Source organism: Nothoprocta perdicaria, unplaced genomic scaffold (genome assembly GCF_003342845.1).
Source record: "Nothoprocta perdicaria isolate Ctin4 unplaced genomic scaffold, notPer1 scaffold_91, whole genome shotgun sequence".
NCBI lineage: Eukaryota > Metazoa > Chordata > Aves > Tinamiformes > Tinamidae > Nothoprocta > Nothoprocta perdicaria.
The window spans coordinates 1,061,558-1,076,539 of record NW_020456210.1 but is presented as its reverse complement, the minus strand read 5'-3'; positions in this window follow the sequence as shown (position 1 = coordinate 1,076,539).

Here is a 14,982-nt window from a genome sequence, read left to right as displayed (position 1 = left end):
TTGCATTCACTTCATTCGTATCGCAGCCCGGCACTTATTTCTCGGTTACAGGCTGCCAATAACTTCAATGGGAACTTTGTTTCCTGTAGAGTTCACCAGACAGCTCTGTGAAAGCCTGGCTCGGTCGCCAGCTCCCAGCGCAGGAACTTCTTGTGGCTGTTGGTTCAAATTAAGCGTATTCTTAGCTTGGAGCTGGGGGCTCCACGGGCCAGGCCGGTCCATCCCGATATGGCTGCGCCCGCACAGGAGCTGCCTCTGGGATGCCTGACGCGTCCTTAGGGAGCGGTTCCCACGGGGCGCAGCCAGACRCAGCAGCCGATGGGCACGCGGGCACGGAGCGACGCGTCCCTCTCCGCTCCTCGTCCCTCCCGTTGTTGTCGGCCCAACAAAGGCGCCTCTCAGCGATTCCGCGTTCACCTCCCCAGGCCACAGCCCCGGCCCCACGCTCTTTTTTCAGACATAAACAACATCTTAACTCCCCCAAGCCTAAACAGTTTAAAGGAAATTATCTGAAATCCCCAAGGATTATAAAATAGATCCTGACCTCTTGAAAATGTCAAATATTTCAGTGTTCACCAAAATGTTGTTATTTAGTCTCAAGTATTCATAAAGACTTGGAGGAGATATAAGTCCTGAAAGCCCTATAAAACATAGCTGAGCATTCATGAAAGGATTTTATTGCCGTTAACATATTTTTTCCTCTMTTGCTGACGTTTTGATTGACTATTTCGATTTACTCTGAACCTTACAGCAATGCCCGGCAGTTCCAAGCGGCACCAGGACCTCCTGGTGTCGGGTACTGGGCATTCGCTCACACAAACYCCTGCTGACCACGATCAAGAACCACTTAGGGCAAAGAGAAGAACAAAGTTAAAATAATGGCAGGTTCTCCATCCACTAATGTGTCTAGTTTGAAGGTGGATTCTTTGCTGCCTGCTGGTCCTGTGGGTAGGGAGCAGAGTTTGATGGAGAGCAACAGTAGCCCTGTTGTGTCTGATCCGATGTCTGCTCTTTCTGCATGTAAAAGCCTGGCCACAAACTCCAGCAAGGCCAGGAACAGGGCTGGCCGCTCAGATTTACTCAGCATGAAGACTCGGAGCACAGGAAGCAACATGGGAAGAAAACACCACTTTGGAAATGCCACTGCCTGACACTGTGCACAGAGAGCTCGTACATCTTATAAATCATATAAATATAGCAGTAATTAGGTGATTGGGTGGGATTTCACTCAGCTTATAAACATCGTAACTCCAGGAAGACCTTCCGTGGAGGATGTTGCTCTCCTAACGTCAACACAGCGTGAAGAGCGGCTGGCTTGCAAGAGCTTCCCCCTCGGCAGCTGCACACGTTCCGAAATCACAGGTTAGCCCTCAAAATAAGTAAGATTTGTTAAGAAACAATGTAAGAGTCTTTCAAGTTAAGAATTGGAAGAATTTTGTTTCTACCCAGGTTATTTTTTCTCAACCTGTCTGCAACTGCAGACGTTTCTGGGGAAGGTCTGGGGAAGGGGCAACTTGAGGGCTAAAACTCTGACACTGGCCCATCTTGCTTTTAGGAGCTGTAGGAAAACAGCAAGGGTCGCAAGAGCTGCTAACACTATTGCTTTAATTCAACTTTCTCTATATTTGSTTTCTTCCTGAAAACTCAGATTCAGAAATCAAAGAATTACACAGGAATCCTAGCTCTTACTCAGAAGAAAGATGGGAAGTCTTAGCCTTTCACTAAACAAACAAAAACTAAAGCAACTGGACATAAATTCTTAGGGGAATGATTACTTCTTCCTTGGACCAGTATGGAGACCTTCACAGTGTGAGGTTTCTACTCTTCTTTCTTCTCTCCTTTTTTCCTTTTTTTCCCTTCATTTTCCCTCTCCCCCGCTAGCCCRTGCCCCATTTTGAGGACAGGAAACAATTACAGGTCCATGCACTCTAGCCAGAGGGGCAGGAATTTCTACACCACCGGAAAAAAAGAAAGAGCAAAAATATTGCCATATTGGAGAAASCCAAATAAACAAAATAAGAGTAAAAGCCTGTGAGTTTTATATACTCAAGTGTTGCCTTAAAAGTTTAATTTTAATTAGTATTTGTTTTGTTAAGTTTCTCCAGCCCAGCAATAAGTTCAAATGGCTGCTTTTTGAAAGCTACTTTTTTTCCTTTTTTTTTTTTTTGATTTCTGACATAAATCAAATTATAACCAAATGTTTCACTGATAGAACTGAATGGAACAGTTCACATCTACATTCACCACCCCCCTCTTAGCATTTGTATTTCTATTTCTATTACTGTTATTTTGCTTTTGCTCACTTAAAGCTGCTCCCAACCAAACTCGACGCAGAGGCCAGCGCAGCTCCCAGGCGCTGCTGGAGCTGCCAGTACCCACGGAGCAGAGCCAGCACCTCGGGAGCTGCTGCGTCTAAGGTGCTGCTGTCTACTATTCCTAGTAGAAACACCCTTTTTGCTCACAACATTCCCTGCTACTGCTGAAGGCCCTCTGCTCTCTCCAGCTCCCCTTGTTGCACTGAGGGATTTTTAGGGTCTTCATTTCATCCTTGGAGATAAAAGTCTCAGGTTTATTATGGTGTGTACTAAGGTGGGGTGTAAGGCTAATGGGTTTAGTGGGTTCTGGTTTAATACTGTTAATACTGCTGCCAGCAAGAGACTGGTGCACAAAAAAATAGTGTTCAGGAAGGGAATAAGCTCTCTTGGTCATGTACTGGAGAAAGAAGAAAGGAAGAATTTCAGTTCTGTTCTCAGATTCAAGGTCTCTGACCTTCCACTAAACATAGTGGTTACTAAACATGATTTAGTCACAAAAATTAACCTAAATTCGTGAACTAATGCCTTTCCTTAGTGCTCCCCACGTGCACCCCCGTGCCCAGACTCACAGCCCCCTCCTGCCTCGGCTTCCCAAACCCAGCAGGAATGAGGAGGGGAGCTCTGCACAACTAAAAAGATGCCAACCTTGTGTACTGTATCTGGGCTTCTGTGTTTCTGTCTATSTGTGCTTTTTAATTACACATTCAGAAGGCTGCAAACCTCCACGTGTCTTACTCTAGTTGCAGCACTCAGCACAGAAATGTAACGTTATCTGCCAAAAGTTTTGGAAATTCATCTCTAAAAAGAGATTTTAGGCTTAAGATTTTAATGCGCTTGTAAAATATATCAGTTGATAACATAAACTGAACATGTGTTTTCAGAAGTTCCTGATTTACTATTAAAATACTCCACAAGAGCTCACTGCCTAAGGACAATTCTAAAGATTAACAGATAAAAATGTGCAGCAAAACATCGTGTTTCTCAAATGATGAAACTTCATGTCTCAAATATATATGATGAGACTTCTCAAAAGCTTATTAGATAGCCATGCAGCATTTTAAAAGAAGCTAATCTTGTCCATCATACAGTTATACAAAAGAACTGCAGCAGCTAACCTCACATGCTTATCTGTAGTACATGCATTGGTTATTTTTCCCCTCATACAATACTAGTTTTTTAACTACAGCTACAGAAATCAGGAGTAGTAAGCCTAAATTCCCAAGTTTTACATAGCTGTTTGTGCTGGAATGTGCAAACTGAAGGCCAATCCATTCCGCTTTAGGAAGTTTACATTGTGCCCTGATGAAAGAGGCAATTACTGCCATATCCAGAATCACAGAAAGGCTGAGACCTCTGGAGATCACTTAGTCCAAACATCCACCTCAAGCAGGTCAAGCACGTTGYCCAGCACTCTGTCCAGGTGCTTTTTGAGCATCTCCGAGGAAGAAGACTCCACAACCTCTTTGTACAGCCTGCTCCAGTGCTCTGTGACCCTCACGGGAAAGATGCTTTTCCTCATGTTCAGCAGGAGSTTCCCGTGTTTCAGTTTGGGCCTGTTGCCTCTTGCCCTGTCCCTGGGCACCACTGACAAGAATCTGGCCCCATCCTCCTGACAGCCTCCTTAAGGAATCCATACACATTGATAAGCTCCCTCTCAGTCTTCTCCAGGCTGAAGAGTCCCAGCTTCCTCTAGCTTTCCTCACAGGAGGGATGTTCCAGTCCCTAAACCATCTTTGCAGCCTTCYGCTGCACTCACTCCAGTAGCTCCATGTCTCTCTTGCGGAGCCCTCTTCGGACTCATTCAAAAATAGTTGATTGGAAAATCACAAAACATCAAGCTTTAAACACCAAACTAGTATTACTGTTAGAAAAAAAGCCTAAACAGGGGAGTTTTGAATTTTATTTGGAGTATATTTAAGGTTTCAAGATGCCCAAGGCAGCAGTCGTTGCTGTGCCTGCAGAGCAAGCAGCATGGCACTGCACTGCACGGCACTGCACAGCACTGCACAGCACAGCACTGCACTGCACTGCACTGCACTGCACTGCAAGCCCCTCTGCACAGCGTGCGCCCCTGCCACCAGCTCCACCAGCTCCCAGCACAGAGCCCACAGGCTCTTTCTCCAGTGAAAAATGCCCATACAGCCCCATCTGGTAATTACACTGCTGTATCATCTTGCATTCTAGCAGTTTGGGTAGCAATGTGGCACTATACTTCACTGGCAGAATAAAAACTTTTAGCTGGACTAGGGGAGAATGCAGAAGAGGCTAAAGAGCGAGAATAGACATTGAGGAAAAGAGAAAAAGAGAACAGAGAGAATAGAAGCAGTGCCAGCCCTACCAAGGGGGCCTATGGTGTCACCTGCTCATCCTGAGGGCCACTTTGGGACAAAACAGGACAACTAAATCCTTAAACACTAACTATTTTCCATATTTTATCCATAGGCTATGCATAAAATGCCAAGCAGGTTAATGAGAGGTGGCTTTATGAGTGTGCCCTCCATCTAACAGAGAGGAGATTCCCACCACAAATACTCATGCAGGTTAAACTGGTCATCCTTTCCACCAAATAATTTCTTAAAATCTCATAGCATAAATCCAGTTCTGAAATCCTCACTCTCAATTCCAGGACAATTCCACTAATTTCAATAGTAATAGCCTATTTTTGACATTTCAATAGCAGTAACATGGCGAGGGAACTGAGCAGACACAGTGTAGGCTGTGGCCGTGGGAAATGAGAACAGGCAGTTTGGAAGGAGGGAGACAAAAGGAAGGCTTAGAAAAATGGATTGAGTTTTCAATAGTTTCCAAGACAAACTGGCATGTGTTTCCTTGAAAACAGCAAAGAACACTGAAATGCTACCTTAATGTCACCTCTTCCTAACTACTTCTTCCTCCAGCCACACTATAGATCCACAAATAGGAGAATCTGAGAGCTAATCTCTACTATAAATTCATTTGAGACTATTTAAGATTACTTAGGTAATCTTGAGATTACTTCAGATTACCCAAGATTAACTACTTTATCAAACAGCAAGAAAGCATCAAGAAAAAGAAATAATACAAACAAGATGGGGAGCTACTATAACAATGAATCACATTCCTTCCATCCTCTGAGTATTTAAGGGGGAGAGTTAGTTAGTTAGTGACACACAAAGTCAGAGGGTTCCTGCTCTAGGGCCTTCTCCTTCCCTGGAGATCTTCCCAACCCGCCTGGATGCCGCCCTGTGCCCCGTGCTCTGGGTGTCCCTGCTGGAGCAGGAGGCTGAACTGGATGATCTCCAGAGGTCCCTTCCAACCCCAGCCATTCTGTGACTTTGGGATTCTGGGATTCCAGCTTCTTCTGTAGGGAGAGGTGTAACTCGGAAGGGGGAGATTCCGCCGGCAGCCGAGAGCAGCAGCTGGAGGGTGGGAGCCCGGCGAGCGCTCGCKCCTCTCTCTCCAGCACAGTGTTTCCCAGCAGCTTCGGCTGGCAACGCTTCCCAAAGGAGAGTAAATGTAGGTCAGCTGGGATTTTCCCCCATCTATTCCTGTCCCTCCTGGCTCTCGGCTCACTAAAATAGAGCTCTGCTACACTTGGGTTTTCCCAAACTTGGTAGGCTGCCAACATACAGCCCATTCCTTTTATGGCAGTAAGTTTATAACTCCAACAGCCATAAACTATTCTTAAATGGCTCTTTTTCTGAGAATCTCGATCCTTTCAACATCTTGAAAAAAATCTAATCTTTTCCATTCCAGGACAGGCCTCTCCCATGTAGTGGTAAAGATTCAATTGCTTCTGGTGCTCAGACGAGGAGATATAAGTGTCCTGGAAATTACCTTTTAATTTAACAATTCCTCCTGGCAAGCCCTAAAGCTTTGTCCTTTGCTAACCATTGCAGAATTACTTATCACAACTTTGGGGTTACTGCTGGACATGGAGCTATCCAAAAACCATCCTGGAGTGAAACTACGATCTTCATTTTTGCTATCAGATGAATAGGAGGAGGCCGGCTCTGCCTCTCCCACGCTGCTTGTTTTGCGGAGCTCACTGGCACAGTGGAAGTAACAGGCCCTTCTTTTCCCTGGATCKGTAATTCGGGACAAATCACATAAATGAATTACCGCGAGGTGAAACACACCTTTCTTTTTTAGCAGCGAACAAAAGCCTCTCAGCAGAAATTTCTGTTCTCTTTGAAAGCAATGATTTTCATATGAGCTTTTACTTCTCAGAGAGAAAAAAAAAAAGAAGACTGAATTTGAAGATTAAACCAAGGCATAATTTGGAATTGGAGGTTTTTTTTACACTGTATTATCATCTATCCAGAAATATGTGTTCCTTTAGACCCACACCCTGCCCAAACATCAGCCCGTGCCATTTCATTCAACACACAGCTCTTCAGTGCAAGACATTTGAAAACTGAGTTATTTCCTTGTATTTTCATAACTTACTAGAGTCAAAAAGGCTTTTTTTTTTAAAGTAGACTGCGAACCAGACCAATATAATCTTCACAAAACCACTCTACCCATAAAGCACAGGTATTGTAACATTTAGTCCCAATTTCTCCATTAGCTCGTGTAGCAGCACTCCAGCCTAAATCAAGTTATTTCTTTCTCTTTTATCATCTCGGCTACTAGGAAAGCATTCCCAGGCCAAGGCCCTGCAGCTGCCACTCTCTGCAGCAGTCTCCCTTACATGGAAATTTTCAGCATGGCTTTGCTTAAAAACTCATACCACTGCTAGCCACAGAGAGGAGCCACCTCCCTGCCCTAACGTATGGATGTTGAACAGCTCCCCTCCAAGCCACCTCCTTCAAATAACACGCTGGGCACAGAGCAGCCTGTGCATCTCTCAACAGAATAAGAGCTGCCTTTAAAAAAAGCACCTTTGATCACCCAAACTGCGTCATCYTGGTATTTGTGCTGTGAATATGCAAGAAAACCGCCAATCCTTTTAGCCAAAAATAGTTTATAACGATTATAGCACAAAGAAATTTGAATACTGCACAAAGACCCAAGACTTGCTGACACTCTGTGACACTAAAATTAATCACCCTAAAAGCAAATGGCCTCTAAAGAGTTTAAAAAAGCATTTTAAAATGCTGTTATCATACCATTAAAAACATAAAATGTAACTGAATTCTGTAAGTCCTGACTAGTCAGGTATGGTCTTTTATTTTACATGAATAATAAAACTCTAAGAAAGTAAAAGATAAAMTAAGGGGAAAAAAGCTAATATCAATCACAGAAAAATGGGAGAGCAAAAAAAAATTATTTCTGTCCTAAGAGCAACAAATTTGACTAAAATATTTTAATAAATATTAATTATTCATTAAATAAATAATTTTTAAAATATTATTTAATTTTAACCCATTGCCAAGGTTGGATTAACCCAACAAAAGCTTCACTTATATTTCTCTAACATATTTTCTAAAACAAATCTTCACTTGGTCAGGTAGCCATTAAGTATCTCAATTACAACAAATATATAACTTTACACTATTTTTTTGCTACTATTTAATAACGGAGATTATATTTGTATCTACTGCATTTAGCAAATTACAGGGATAAATATATTTACTCTTGTTTTCTTTTCTTTCTTTTACAAGAGAAAATGTACAAACTTTTTCATTTAATGAGAAATTTTATTCAGAATTGGTGTCAGCTGAATTGCAATTTGAATTCCAATGCTATTTAAGAATGCACAAATGCAGCATTTTTCATTAGTCAGATATACTTATATCAAATGTGCTGCACATAAATTTGCATCCCTGGGTATCCAACAGCTATTTTTCAATTCATGAACCAAAGGAGTATTAACTGTAGCTATATTCACTTGCTAGAATTAGCCCCCAAGAAACGCCTTGCACTGCAAGTCCCCTTGGGAGGCAAATACACCAGGAATGGCTCCCAGTCCCCACTAATAAATCACATGAATGGGGATGAAGAGAGATTAGCAGATTGGGATACGTAATCTCCAGCCTACGGAGCTTTGAAATCTCAATGGTTCTTTGTCTAGAGGTTTAGCAGCACTTGCTTTTCTGAGGTTTCTGGTAGGAACTTGGTAAAAGTTTCTACAAGGATCAGCTGTGTTGCCAGGCTCAAGGCTGACTCTGCRGTCAGCTCAAGGGCACCGCAACCCATGACACAGAATATCCCTGGTCTGGATTAAACAAGATAGGATGGGCAGAAGTTTGGAACACAGGARTAACGGGTAGTACCCTCTATTGCAAATGCCACATAACTGCCCCACTGCAATGTCACAGGCTCTGTTCTGGACTTAATTTGTATTGATTTCACATTCTGATCAAAGGTCAGAGACTCAGTCGGGTTAAATCTACAGTAAGAATTTAGTGCACAGTAACAATGCTGGAAACTGAAATCTGCTCTCTCAAAAGCTGAGTAATGACTTTCCAGTCCTCCTCAAAGACCTCCTAAAATACTYTGCAAAAGCCATTTCCCTGACCTGCCCAGGAAGCATTCAGTACACAGATCCTGTATAAAACTTGCAATGATCATCATTTTTCTCCCATTACTTTTCCACCAACACAAGGTGCATTGAGGACGGGCTGCTATCCCAGAGAGTTTTTGCCTTTCTTCTCCAACACTACAGGGGCTTTATCTAGAGAAACACGAGACTATTATYAGAAATGAGTCGCACTGGCGCTGAGTCACCTGTATTCCTGCAAGACGGAGCTATCAGGTGTCTGCGGCCTGTGTGGGGACTCCACTTCCCCCCTGGCAGGTTAGGACGTGTACCTGGCAGCAGGTGGGAAACGAGTTGAGTCAATCGTTCAGAAAAGAGCAAGTTTAKCTCAGAACTGTAGGAAAGGCAAATACCCAAGGCTCAAGAATAAGCAGACAACGTCCATTTTTAAAAGAAAAGCAATCAGTGAACTATGAGATCTATGAGTCAATGTTCAACACCTAGGAAGCTTTTGAAACAACTTGTTAAATAATCCATAAATAGGTAATTGAAGCAACAAGCCTACTGAGCAATAAGCAGCCAAGACAGGATTTGTCAAAAACTAATCCTATTGCACCGATGTACTTCTCCTCTTTCCTTCCATTCCACGGGAAGGAGGCAAGCAGTCCATTCAATAGATCTCAACTATCGCACAGTTTCTGACGAAGTCCCACATGGTATTTTCATTAGCAAACTAGAAAAAYAATTTCCTTCTGGATTAGGGTACTATGATGTGGGTAGGCGACTGAAGACCCACGCTCAGAGACACCAGCAACTGCTCGCTATCGAGCTGGGAACCCCTCGAAGTGCCACAGCAGGGGCTTCCCTGCCTGAGATGAAAAAACGGCAAGAGCTCTCAYGAAATCTGCACATGGCACCAGGCTGGAAGAAATACGAAACACTGAAGAGCTGGAGGGAAGTCAAGGTGATCTCAATAATCTGGAGAAATAGCCAAAAAATCAGTATGGTGGAATTCAATTAAGTCAAGGRCAAATAAATAAATAAAGCTGCACAGAAAGAAGAAAAAAGAAAAAAGAAAAACAACTGTGTAGTTTATGAAAGGGAGAAGCATAATGCCTAATTGCAGAGGTTTGCGGGAAATTTGCTCTCCTCAGAAGCGGCAGGAGCAGCATTAGCTGGAATACCRTGCTGGTTTGGGGCATGAAACACAGAAGAAACTGGGGAGAGGAAACAACAGCAGGAAGAAAAATCAAGAGAGGCTCAGAAAAATCTAACCTCCTCAGAGAACTTGTGAAGAACTGGAGATGTTTAGCCTGCAAGAGTGGTGAAGATAAGATAATTCTCTGACAACCTGCATCTCCTTTTAAATAGTATTACATTACAAAGCTATTACAGTGACTGCCTATATTCCCGCAATAGATATTTCTCAATTTGGTCATATTTCAGATTAAATGTATTATTCTATACTTCACATGTAACAAAGCAACAACAACAAAACCCCCCCCCCCCTTTTTTTTTTTCCCAGACAGCTACTCTATTTCACATTGGCAAGGCCTTCCAGGGGAAGGGGAGGCCTGCCTCGTGTCTGGCCTAACGTAACCCAGCAGGGCACAACTGCTGCAGCGGCGGCGCAGAGCTCAGCACCTTGCTCCGCTTGGGGGAGGCAGCAGAGCTGTCCTGGCGCGGGGCAGCCCAGAGACCAAGGGGGCCCCATGGTTCCCCTCCAAAGCGGGACGCTCCCCAGGGTCACTGCGAATCGCTGCTTGTGGGTGCTGCTTTCAAACAGAAGCAAGAGCAGCCGGGAGCCGCGCGGCGCTGGGACTGGCAGAGCATCTTCCCRCTGTACGTGCGAGGTTAATGAAATACTTGTTTTCAGGAGGGTTTATGCTGGCTCAGCATGCGGCCGGGGCGCTCCGCAGTACAAATTCGCTTCGAATCAGGGTGGGCACCACGACCGCACGGCACCAGGTCGCACAGTGAGACATCTGCACTCGTTTTACTCCTTCGTATCAAACTTCCTGCGAGACAAGGGACGGCGACAATCTGGTCCTTGTGACACCCCCTGCTCATACAAATTTAGCCAATCTCTTCCTTGGCCGATTTAAACGAGTACCATCACCTTGCATGAAACCAACGCTCTGCTTTACGTYGCCACGATCTTCTTGAACCAGTCACAGGGAATCCATGCCAGATTCACTGAAAGGGCAGGTAACTGATGCAGGAGCGGGAAGAAGCACCTGCACGTGAATCCGACCCCAGCCAAGCAACCTCAGAGACGCCGGAGCAATTCCAGTGGCTGAAATCRCCTGCCCTTCCCAGGCTGCATTTTGAGGCTGCAGCAGACAGTGAATATCCCCGAGAACCACACGCTGGGAAACACGGCAGAACCAGAGCCGGGAAATCTCTTAGCCAGGCTGAGCATTTTCCAGACTGTTTTCTTTTGGCTGTGATTGGCACCGACAACTTCCTCAGGAAGCTTCCAAGATTCCTCGTGTTGATTTTTTTTCCATTCTCATTGTGCAGCCCGAGTGAAACCGCTGGCATTTGGCGGTCACTCTCCATCGCTGTTATTGTTATTTCCTGGTAGCACGGATTTGTTTTCCATCGTGCGGAACTCACAGGCGGTGCCCCTGCTCGGGCAAACCCCGGGGCAACGGCTTCCCCAGGGAGGTACCTCCAGAGGCCCAGCACAAAGCTGCTCTCGGATTTTGTGCACATGTTCACACGTCCCAGCAAAGCATTAGCACGCGCTGTGTGCTTCACCAAACTGCTGCCTACATGTCAAATAAATCATTAATCCTGACGTTTTCATGTTGCAGAAAGGGAATAACAGGCTGCGAAGCTCTGTAGTAGTCTTGTCCTTAAACTCTGTCTGTATACCACTCATAAGCTGAATGATATTTAAATATAAAATGTGCTGGAAAGATCATTTCCACTGCTCACTGTAAATAAAGATGGCCCACATTATTAATCATACAACCAATGCTGAACTATAATGCAAATCCACAAAGACAGCAAAACTTTATACATTTAAATGMTGTTCTTGTCTGTTTGGGCTAGCATTGTTTCAGTTCTTCAATGCTTAAAGTCCTTATTAAGAAAAGCTTCTTTATTCCCAGGAACAGTCGCTAGATTGTGTGGTCTTCAGATAATGCCCTGGGAATCGAGGTTGTTACACGAGAACCAGAAGGCTGCCGCTAAYTAGATAATTTATGTCATCACAAAARGAGTTCCCAAAGAACTTTTTTACCATATTTTCAGACAAAACATAAGGATCACCGTCTTCCCAGAGAGAAAACACAACCTCCTCCTCTTCCAATGACATTCTTCAGCTTCTCATAGCATTCAGTGACACTGTGTGCTTCCTTCCTTGCCCTAAGTGGTTGATTAGAAATTAGCTTCAAGATACTGCTAGTTGGTTATGCATTCACAGATTTCTACAGCAGAGGACTTTAAACTTTAATTCTGTGGGTTGGTCCTACTAATACATATTAATAGTTCACTGAGAACCTAAGATCTTTTCCAGACAAGTATTGCAGAAGATAATAAACCTTGTAAAAGTGACAGGAGCAAGGGAAGGGGAAGCTAAACTATGCCTGCTTCTCACTCCAGGAGGCACTGAAAGAAAGAAGTCCCTCAAGCTGGCAGGTTTGGTTTTTTTTTTCCTTTAAGTCCTTTTCCATGGGTAGAGAGAATTGCCTCTAAGTAACTCCATGTAAGGGCAGAACTATTCCAGAGCTAGAAACACTCTCTATCCATCTAGCCTTGGACTTCATTCCAAAATCAGCCCACTAACTCCAGAGCTCTGAGCAACAGCTTTAATTCATACCTCCTTCTTCCACCTTGGTTCTTACACACAGCATCTGCAATACACCAGGAATTCGAGGTTCCGTTTTTCTGGGGATTTTTGGCTCAATGAATCCTTAAATAATTCATGGCCAGACTGACCTATAATTAGGCTGAGAGTTTATCCCACCTCTCCATCAGTCAAAGCCACCACAGTGAGTTAATCTGTAACTTGCGTGCAGTCAAAACCTGAGCTTTTATTACTAAAAAAAAAAAAAAAAAAAAACCTAAAACCATATTTTCTATCTACCATTTATGAAAATGCAGGGTGTTGCTGAAGTGTTGCTCTGTAATGAGGGATGATGCAACTCGAGAGCTACCTCTGAACCGGGCGGCTTTCCTGCACCGCTAGCGTGTGGCGAAGCCAGGCAGACCAGACGGGCAGACCTCTTAACCTCCTGCTGAGAAGATTAAATCCTTAGCAGAGTGATCTCCTCTCTCCTCCGGCTCCCTCCCGTTCCCCCATCTCCTAAAATACACCAGACAACATCACAAAGRCACTCTTGACAATCTACCTGGAAATGACATATCCTTTTCTGGCATTTCTAATGTAATAAATGGACTAGCCTTTCAATCATGTAGAAACAAGTATTTTGTATGTGGCAAATTGACAAAAGCCAAGCAGGAAAACAGAATCGTCCCCTACCTTCACCAAATACTAGGACAAAGGGCCAGTATCTTCTTCATGTTTCCCTTACCAAGCAGCTGTTAAAAATTCCTATGGCACGTAAATGTAGAAATCTACATTTACCAAATTTCCGTGAAAATGTTTAAATACTATCACTTGGAAAAATCAGCAAGGTCATTCAGTCAAGGGATTTTATTTTTGTCTAGAATCAACTGCTTTATATGACTTTGTTGCCAAATATAGAAACATCATCACTCCACATACAAAAGCAACATTTCTAAAGAATGTGCTTTTATGGGGAAAATATTCYTTTTCCCTCCTCAAAAGTATTTTCAAATTTGTATTCTAAAGATCCAAGAAACACCAGACAGGAAAAGGAAAACCAGACCACATTCTGGACTGAACTACACATAACTTAACTCCACTAACTTCAGCAGTTTTCGAGAAATCACCGCAAAATTTCATCCAAAAACCTTCTTTCACCTAGGGAACAATAGGATTGTTTAGCAACCCTGATCAAGCTATTTGCTGTATTTGACTGCCTCTATTTAAAACGACAACCAACAAATCCTGCCGTTCTAAAATAAGACCAACACGGGCAATTCTTTCAGAAACTATGAGCAAGCATCTGATTAGGGCCACAAGCCACATGGAAACTACTTTGAGAATGAGCCTCAAAGGGCACTGTTACCAACCAAATTTGGCAGGCGAGGAATGGTGACGAACTGCAGAGGCATGCAGCCGTGCAGTAAAAAAGTTGGGAATCATCAGCAAATAAGACTGCGAGCCCTCGCGCCAGCCCGGCGACGGCAGGAGCACAAACAAGGCAAACTCCAAGCATCCAGYATGGGCTGGGAGACAAGTGGCACCTCGCCACGGCTGGAGGGGATCTGGGGCTTCCATTTACAGACTGCTTGTCATAAACAAGCTGCATCAGCACGGCAGGAGAGCTGTTTGTGGCAGATACCTCGTTCTGATGCCTTTCAAAACGCAATACTTTGGGGTTTTTTGATTATAAAAAGAACAAACTTAGAAAGAAAGAACTGAAAGCATAGCGCACMTAAGGCTCTATGCATAAGACCATACAGAAGCTTGGAAATCTTACCAGGTTTGTTACCGGGTAAGGGCAGATTTCCAACATCATCTACAGAGCTCCATCATTACATTTTATAGTGTCACTACGCAGCTACCCCTCACATACGATCACTGTGTCTTCGGACAGTCTTTAAGGTGACAAGTTACAGTATCAGCTCAAGCAGAAGAGGCAACACACGAAGCAAATTTGTCAAATGCTACAGGGACAGTAACTTAGGTCTCATTTCCATTTCCAGGAAGATTAAGATGCCCTGCATTAAGCGGAAGGGAGTAAGAAATAAATTGTTTTAGTCTTTCCATCTACCACATTTATTAGTGGTGCAACACAAAATACAAACAGTAAATGAGCGAGCTAAACTGCTCCCAGGGAACCAGCGCCGCATTCTGAGATCATATATCAAGTTTCAGTCCTACTTCTGCCCAAAACAAAGTTTTTTTCCTTTCTTTTCCACGCAGACGAGCCTAACAGAACCGAGCGCGTGTTTGGCTGGTTAGGGACCACGGCTCAAGCGAAGCGTTCTGCCCTACGCTACGGCAAACATTTGCCGGGTTCCTAGGGCTCGAGAGGATGCTGCAGCCCCTACGGGCATCCGAACCGACCGTCTTGGTCCTCGGGAGGCGCCAGTAGGAAATAAACGAAGCGGAGCGCGGCAGGGCGGCCGGGCGAGCGGCGGGGCGGCCGGGCGAGCGGCGGG